Here is a 9,238-nt window from a genome sequence, read left to right on the forward strand (position 1 = left end):
TATCTCCATTAAAGACTGTGACTTTTTCCTTTTCAAGGGAAGAAATAAAGCTAATCCAGGGACCTAAATCAGCAGAATAGGGAGACAAAGCTGTCTCACATACCCTGATCCCAGCCCATCCCCTTTTCCAGTCCTGACTCTGGCCACTTCCCCTCAAACCCTAACCTACAGCCACCCCATCCCACACCCAACCCCCCATCCATCCTCTCCCCAAACCCCGACCCCTCAGCCTAGTCTCTCCCACACCCTGACCCTCCCTGCTGCCGCTTCCCTCCTCATTTCATCTCCCAGCTACCTCCCGGGTTCTCTTCCTCTCCTCCCCGTGCTCACCCCGCCTTCAGGCTCTCATCCTTCACTCAGCATCTGCCCCCTTTCCCTCCTTGATCTCTCCTCCCTCCTCTGCCCACTGGTGTAACTTACCATCTCCCACCCCAGACACCTGATGGGCCTGATGAATATGCTTCAGCTCTGCCCACAGGCTGCCTGACTCCCAGACACAGCAAGGCACTTGGAGTTCATTCTCTGTCTCTCTCTCTCTCTCTCTCTCTCTCTCTCTCTCTCTCTCTGCTGGAAAAAACTGTACCATTAGGAGAATTTCCAAAACTCTTGATTTTGTTGATTCTACCCCTGCAGTGTCATTTACCATGGTCTCTATCCTCTATATTTCCTGTAAATTGCTGCTTGGGTCTAATATAGGGTTTCCCAACCTGAAAAACTAAGTAGCAGTTGAGCAACATTTTTAAGAAACTCAAAGATCCCTGGCCGATTCGGCTCAGTGGTTGGAGCTTCAGCCCGAGGACCAAAGAGGCTCAGGTTCAATTCTGGTCAAGGGAACATACCTCGGTTGCGGTTTGGTCCCTGGCCCTGGTCACAGTCGTGCAGGAGGCAGCCAGTTGATGTGTCTCTCTCACATCGATGTTTCTCTCTCTCTCCCTCGCATTCTATCTGAAGATAAATGAAAAAAATATTCTCTGGTGAGGATTAAAAAAAAGAAAGAAATTCAAAGAAAAAATGTGAACTAAGTGTTTAGTAGCCAACTAAGCTGTCCAAGATCAGGAATAATTTTTTTAAAGTTTTAATCATGCAAGGTTATTTGGTTCAGCAAATAACCCCATAGGATTCTACTAAAAGATAAGCTTTATCCAACTAGGAGGTGATTGGTAGTGAGTATTGAATATCTTAACTTTGGATCTAAGACCAAAATGGAAGTGGGGGTAGGGGTGGAAGAATAGTAACAAATGGTATGTGCTTGACAAGGTAGAAGTAACACCACTAAATAAATGAAAGAGGGAGGAAGAGGACAGTACAAAGAGCTCTCTGTAGCAAAGGCAATATGTGTGAACCAGTATCATTTAAAGTTGACAGACCAAATAGTTGAAGCTTCAGTAAGGAAAAAGGGAGACAAAGCATTATATAAAGGTAATAGTATAGTATAGAGGTACTCACTAGGATAAAAATACACATCTCCCTCAATGCCCAAACAATAATCAATGCGATAGATCACTTAAAGAAACATGCACTAAATGTAACGCCATATACACAGCAGACATAATAAGGACAAGCATATGAGTCAAATTAGTAAATGGAAGGACTTAAAAAAAAAAGTTGAGATTGGCTCACAAACCAATATCTTATTGTCTGTTATTTACAGGAGACTCACCCAAAATAAGTGATCAAGGGAGGCTACACGTAAAGGGATTGGCAACAATATACCAGGCAAATGCAAATTATAAACAGCAAAGATTACAACAATATTGATGTCTGACAAGGTAGAATTCAGGGAAAAAATTAGACATGTCAAAGGAAGTTATCTTAAAAGCCACAATATAGCCCTGGCCAGTTTAGCTCAGTGGTTAGAGCGTCAGCCTGTGGTCCGGAGAGACCCAGGTTCGGTTCCCGCTAAGGGCACGTACCTCGGTTGCAGTTTGTCCCCGGCCCTGGTTGGTTGTGCGGGTGACGGCCACTCGATGTGTCCCTTCACGTCGATGTTTCTCTCTCTCTCTCTCCCTTCCTCTCTCTCCCTCCCACTCTATCTGTACAAAAAATGGAAAAATATCCTCGGGTGAGGATAAAAAAAAAAAAAGCCACAATATACAATGAAGATATACTAGTTATGAATGTTACTGCTTCAATCATTTGATTTGTCAACCTTAAATGATATTCTTTGATTCCCACATATAGGTTGCAACAGAATCTATAAATCATCTGCAATTTCCACAAAATAAGAATAATATAACCCTCTTCAATCACAATGCAATAAAATGATGTTTTATTTTATTTTTTTATTAAAATTTTATTAAAAATTTATTTTGAAAACTCTCACCTGGAGAAGGACTTTCTGTGAAACTACTCTTGGGGCAAAGGAGAACTAGAAGCCAAAATTTCAGAACTTCTAATAAATGGTTGATAATGAAATTTATGGGATAAATTAAAGCAGTAGTAGATAAAATAGAGCTTCAAATACTGTAACATTGATAAAAATAAAAGAACAGAACTTAAATGAATTAAAAATACAACCCAGAAAAGCAAAATAATAGCTGAACAAAAGATGGGACATCTCAATGACTTAATCTGCACAGATGCTAAAAGAATACACAAAACTATCAGTTAGTATAGGCTGGGTTATGCAGCAGCAACATAGGATACCCCAAGTCTCAGTGGTTTACAACAAAGGCTCTCTCTTCCTCACGCTACATGTCTACTGACTGCTTCAGCTACATCTATTGACATAGTGTTTATCAGGAATATTGTTGGTCATCTTGGCAAAGGGACAGAGAGCATTAAAATTTCAGCTATAACTGATATTTTAGTTTCGCTTACATTTCACTGACCAAAGTTAGTCACATGGTCGTGCTTGAGTTCACTACAGCAAGGAAATAAAATTCTTCCATAAGGCAACTAACTGCATATCTATAAAGAGTTACCAGTCCTGTTCTGGCTTGTTTGGCTCAGTGGTTAGAGTGTTGGCCCATAGACCAGAGAGTCCCAGCTTCGGTTCCTGCTAAGTGCATGTACCTCGATTGCAGTTTGTCGCCAGCCCCGGTTGGGGTCGTGTGGGTGACAACCACTCGACGTGTCTTTCTCATGTCAATGTTTCTCTCTTTCTCCCTCTCTATCTGAAGATAAATGCAAAAAGAAAAGTCCTCAGGTGAGGATTAAAAAAAAAAGTTACCAGTCTACAATACACACACTGCTGTGTGCAGGCAATGGAACTATATCACAAGTTACATAGGGGCATTCAGTGGCTTGAAGGAAGTAACCGAGACAAAGAAACAGCCCATCTAGCGTGGCTCAGTTGGTTGTACATCCTCCTGTACACCGAAAGGTCACCAATCTGATTCCTGGTCAGGGCACATGCCCAGGTTTCGGGATTGATCCCCAGCAGGGAGTGTGCAGGAGGCAGCTGTTCAATGTTTCTCTCGCATCATTGTTTCTATCCCTTCCTCTTGCTCTAAAAATCAATAAAAACATTTTTAAAAAGAAAAAAAAAAAACAGAACAGGCAAGTTCTGGTGTCAGTGGAATAAAATGGCTTCACCCAGAGCTGCTTTTCTTCTGAGGTGTGTACACACACACACAACAGGGGACATAAGAAGTCGTGAAGGTCACACATTAACCAGTGAAGAAAACGGGGAAAAATAGAATTAATAAATGAATAGTATTTTGAGTATTTGAAAAAGTCAAAATAGGTAAACTACTAGCTTAACAGGTGAAAGAGAGGAGAAAGCAGTAATATGCAAAATAAAACTAATAGTGAAAAATTAACATTGAACAAAATCTTTAATTTTAAGGACAAATTTTTGTAAAAGAAATAGAAAAGATTGTCAGAGAGCTACCCTATAAAAAAAAAGTAGTAGGTTAAATGGTTTCATGGGAATTCTACTAAACCTTCATAGACCAGTTAATCCCTATGCTGCATAATGTATCCCAGAACACTGGAAAAGAAAAAAGAAACCACTTCTAGATTATTATTTTTTTAAATATTTTTCTTTATTGATTTTAGAGAGAGAGGGAGAGAGAGAAACATCAATGAGAGAGAACATTGATTGGCCGCCTCCTGCATGTCCCCCACTGGGGATTTGGCCCACAACCTGGGCATGTGCCCTGACTGGGAATCGAACTGGCGACCTCTTGGTGCATGGGTTGAACCACACCAGCCGGGCACTTCTAGATTATTTTTATGAAGCAAATATAATATTGATCATCTATATACTAGGTTGCAAAATGCCTCCAATTCTTCACTTATCTCTATCTCTACATATTTTGCCATGGAATTTTGTTGTACCCGCCCTCTCTGACTCGGTTCAGCTCTGTGAGTTTGGTCAGTGGGATTTTCACGAACATTGTAAGCCAGAGCTTGAAAGGCCCTTACGCGCCCTGGCCGGTTTGGCTCAGCGGTTAGAGCATCAGCCTGCGGTCCAGAGAGACCCGGGTTCAGTTCCTGTTAAGGGCATGTACCTCAGTTGCAGTTTGTCCCTGGCTGTGGTTGGGTCGTGTGGGTGGCAACCACTCGATGTGTCCCTTTCACATCGATGTTTCTCTCTCTCTACCTCCCACTCTATCTGAACAAAAAATGGAAAAATGTGCTCAGGTGAGGATAAAGAAAAGAAAGGCCCTTACCCAACTGACATTGTTCTCTGCCTTTTTCATGAAAATTTTGTACCTAAGCTAGCCTAACCAAATCCATCCTGGGTCAACCACAGGGTGACACTGCCACAGACATGTGAGTGGTCCAGATGAGACCAGAAGACCTGCCCAGTCAGGCCCAATGTAAATCACCAGCCCACAGATTAATGAGCTGAATAAATATTATTTTAAGGCATGGAGATTTAAAGTGATTTATTACACAGCAATAGATAACAGATAGAATTTGGTGCCAAAACAAACAAAAAACGAATACATGCAACACTGAAGCTAGGCTATGGATGGAGACAGGAAAAGTGGTGAGAAAATCATTATCGGAGGCTGAGAAAAGGCAAGGAGACAGTATCTGTGGTAACTTGGAAGACAAAGTTTACCTACTGAACAGCTGGGCTTGAGAAAAGAAATTTCTAGGCAGAATGTTGAAATTGTTAGCTAACATTACTCAGAAAAAAAAAACACAGATTTCAAGTAGACTTTAGAGGAAATATAAAGATGCTAGAATGAAAAAAAAAATTTCATATCTTTGTCCCTTTAATCCAATAAAATATTGTCAAATATAAGATATGGCTTTTACAAAAGCAAGGGCTGAAAGATACTTTGCTAAGACCTCTAAAAGAATCAAGGCACCGTCTTACAACCTTCCCAGTTGATTAAAACGACTTTCAAGAATCATAAATTCTTGATCCACAGCATCCTTTTGTACCTGAAGTATCCGGGTCTGAGTCCAGGGAGATCTCAAAACTAATTATGGGTATGGCTTTTGGTGCATAGAGTGGGTTCAAATCAGACACAAAATCCACAGAACATTTTAGAGAGCTATACTAATAAAAGCGACATCGCTCTAGACAAAAGGGACTAAATGCAAAAAGACTCTGGGCCCCCAACTTTCTATGAGCAGGAAGCAGGATAACATTGCTCAAAGGGCATATTTTCCAATGCCCTCTTTAGCAGTGTTCAAGGAGGGCAATGCAAAGTGAAAGATGTGGTGGGTGAAGCCAAGAGCCATGGAGCACACTTTCAGTGGACAGACTCGAATATGTCCTGCAATGATCCCTGCCTCCTGGTATTTGCACCCTCGTGTAATTCCTTCTTCAGTGTGAGCAGGACCTGTAACTTGCGTGTAATAAATAGAACATGGCAAAGGTGATGCTATGTCGCTTCTGTAATTATATTACATAAGACTGTAACTTCCATATTCCTAGCAGATGAGTATTCCCACAGTGGCAGTGGGGATTGTGGGGTTTAAGGCAGAAGCAACCTTACTGTGTCTGAGGACAGGAAGCAGTACAGTGTGTTCTGATTGACAATGCTAAGGTGAGAAAGGAGAAAGGACTAATTCTGTACAGCGTTGTTAGCCATCATAACAGGAAGCCACAGGGGGATTTTAAGCAACGAGTAATGTGATATAAGTCCCACTTTTTAAATTATTACTACTATTGATTTTAGAGAGAGAGAGAGGAAGGGAGAGAAAGAGAGAGAAACATCTATTTGTTTTTCCACTTATCTGTGCCTTCATTGATTGACTGGGGACCAAACTCGAAACCTTGGTGTATTGGGACAACACTCTAACCAACTGATCTACCAGCCAGGCCATGAGTTCCATTTTTAATAGATCGTTTCAGTTGCTGTAAGGAAGATGTCTGATCGCTGGGCAAGAATGGAAACAGATGACCGGTTATGATCCCTTTCAGTTCACTGCTGTTGCAGTGGTTCGGGTGCCAGATGTTGGGTATACAGTTATATGTGGCTGGATTGTGGAAGCCAAGTTGCTGATGGACTGAATATGGGAGGAATCATAAATGACTCGTAAAGTTTTGATTTGAGAAACTGGGTAGTCAGCTATGCCATTGAATTAAACAGGGACAATGGGGAGGAGTGGACTTATGGGGAAAATGAAGAATTCTGCTCCGGCTAGGTTAAGTTTGGGATGACTGACAAGCTGCCAAATAGAGATATCAAGTAGGCAGTTGGATATACAAATTTGGAGTTCCCAGAGACATCAGAGTGGAACACACAGATGTGTTGTCAACTTGGACCACTCTTATTGTGACATCCCACCTGGTGTGGAGAAGAGAGGAACCAGCCAATCTAATCTTTGGCCCATGGATTATAGTTGAAAGCTTCCAGTAGGGAAGGAGGCAGTGATTTATCTTCCTTAGAAAAGACATTTACAGCAGGTCCTCACATAACATCATTTTGTTCAATGTCATTTTGTTAGAATGTTGATAAGAAAAAAAATCGATTCCAAGCACAGGCCACTGTCTGTGTGAAGTTCGCATGTTCTCCCCATGTTTTTGTGGATTTTCTCTGGGTACTCAGGTTTTCTCCTACACCCCAAAGATGTGCACATTTGCATGAATTGGCATGTCTACAGTGTCCCAGTCTGAGTGAGTAAGGAGTGCGTGGTCCTGCAATGGTAAGGTGTCCTGTCCAAGGCCGGTTCCCACCTTGTGCCCTGAGCTGCGGGGATAGGCTCTGGCCACCCATGACCCTGAACCAAAACAAGCAGGGTGGACAATAATTATCTAACTTGTTAATATTAATCTTTCTGAAATGTATGTATAGCTCACATTATTTCAAAGTCTAGTATTAGAAGTGTTTTGGGGGTCTTTATTTAAAAGATTTGGTGATGCGTTTGTGACCAGAAATATACCATAGGAACTTAACTCTTGTGTATATCAATTAGCTTATAGTAAAAGTGGTTTCATTATACCTTGCTTTGCTTTAAATCCCTGCCCAAGAACCTATCTTTGATGTTCAGTGAGGACTTACTGTAGATGTGGAGTTGCTTTCCCTGCTGTGGTGTGTCTATCAGTATAGCCTCTGGTGGGATTACCCAATACCATGCACTGCCAGGTATCCCATGCCACACTGCTCCCTGCTTAGCATACAGTAGTAGTCAGCTCTGCCATAAAAGGCATATATAGCAGATGTGGCAAGAAGAGGCTGTCATTTCAACATAGAATTTTCCAGAACTGGAAGGGATCTTTAGAGACCCAGAAACCTTTCCAAAATTTGGTCCCCGAAGTGTTCCTGGTTCTTCGGAAACTGGAGGTGGTGGACCCTCATTTCAACTTCAAAAAGGTAATTAATGTGTTCTGTATAGTGGGCTTTTACATAAGATTTAGTCTGAATAAGGTTTCAAAGCACAGCGGGAGTCTAACCTCTTCATTTTTTGTATAAGGAAACTGAGGATCAGAGAAGTGAAATAAGTCAGACTTCCAAGCACCGGTTCCCTCCTGGCTGCGCTTGCCCTGCTCCTGCCCTAATAAAGGCTGTGACAAGTCAGAAGAGGGAGGACGATTTCTGTATCCAGGGATCCTGCACCCCTTCCCTGAGTGTGACGGCCTTTCCCTCTTTAGCTGGGAGCCACGTCATGACCCTCTCGAGGTCTGGTTGTGTGATAAGGAGGGCGGAATCTGAGATGGAGTGCAGCCGCCCCCAAGGAGGAACCTGGGGGAGGTGAAGAAGGCAACGAAGCGATTGTAGAGACAAGATCTTCAGCTGCAGGGACTGGAGGCAATTGAGACCAGTTTCAGTGATGCAGACTGAAGCGCTGGGGTGAGTGCCGAGGACCGTTCGGAGTTAGGGGTGGGGGAGTTAAGGGTGGGGAAGCAAGTTGCAAAGGCCCTTTTCCGGCTGCTGCTGCTCTGCGGGCCCCGGCTCCGCGCCCTCCCTCACTTGCATGGGTCCAACTCCAGGATTCCCCAGCTGTGCCTTTGCTTGCGTGGGGGCTATGGTGTAGAAGTGGGGGCCCACCTGTCATTTCAAAGACAGTCTTTTTCTGCCGATTAGTTCGCACGACTCTCTCTTATGGTTCATTGTGACCCTCGTTTCACAGGTGGGTAACCAGGCCTGGAGGGGAAGCCAAACCAGAGTTTGAGGGCTGCCCACCCACTCCGGGGTCGCAGGGCGGCATGCGTTCGGGAGCGTGGGCTCCAGCGTGCTGAGCAAGAATTCCAGGTGCGGTGGCCACGGGGTTCCGTGGTTCCGGGGCACAGTGGTCCAGGACCCAACCCCCTAACCTCTGCAAGCGCGCCCTGCCTAGCGCTTCAGTAGGGTAGTTTCTTAGCCTCCTACCCGAGGGTGCAGGCTGGAGGCGGGGCCTCTTTGTTGTTGTTTCTCTGGGGCCCCGCCCCTAAGGGGGGCGCGGACCACGCGGCCGGAGGGCCCGCCTCCCCTCCCCCTCCCCGCCCAGCTCACCGCCTCTTTGTATCCAACATCCGGGTTTCCCCGCTGGCTCGTCTCCGCGGCCCCGGCTCAGGAGCCATTTTGGACTCGGTTCAGCTCCCCTCCCCCCACCCCTCCCCCCGTTCATGGCCCCTCCGGACTCGGCCCCTGCGCCCGGGGCCCGGGCCCAGCCCCGCCGCGCTATGCCTGAGTCGGGCGCACCCCGGCCCGCGCCCCGCCGCCGCCCCCTGGCCCCCGCGTCGTCCCGGAGCCCGGGCCGCAGCCTGTGCTGCCCGCAGCGGCCCTGAGTCCGGCCCCGCCGCCCGGCCCTTGGAGCCCGCACGCTGCCCCGGGACGGAAGCGTAGGAAGCGCGCGGGGAACGAGACCGAAGGAAGAAGCGGAAAGGAGAGCGCGGTCGCCGCCG

This window comes from Molossus molossus, unplaced genomic scaffold (assembly GCF_014108415.1).
Source record: "Molossus molossus isolate mMolMol1 unplaced genomic scaffold, mMolMol1.p scaffold_m16_p_18, whole genome shotgun sequence".
NCBI classification, from domain to species: domain Eukaryota; kingdom Metazoa; phylum Chordata; class Mammalia; order Chiroptera; family Molossidae; genus Molossus; species Molossus molossus.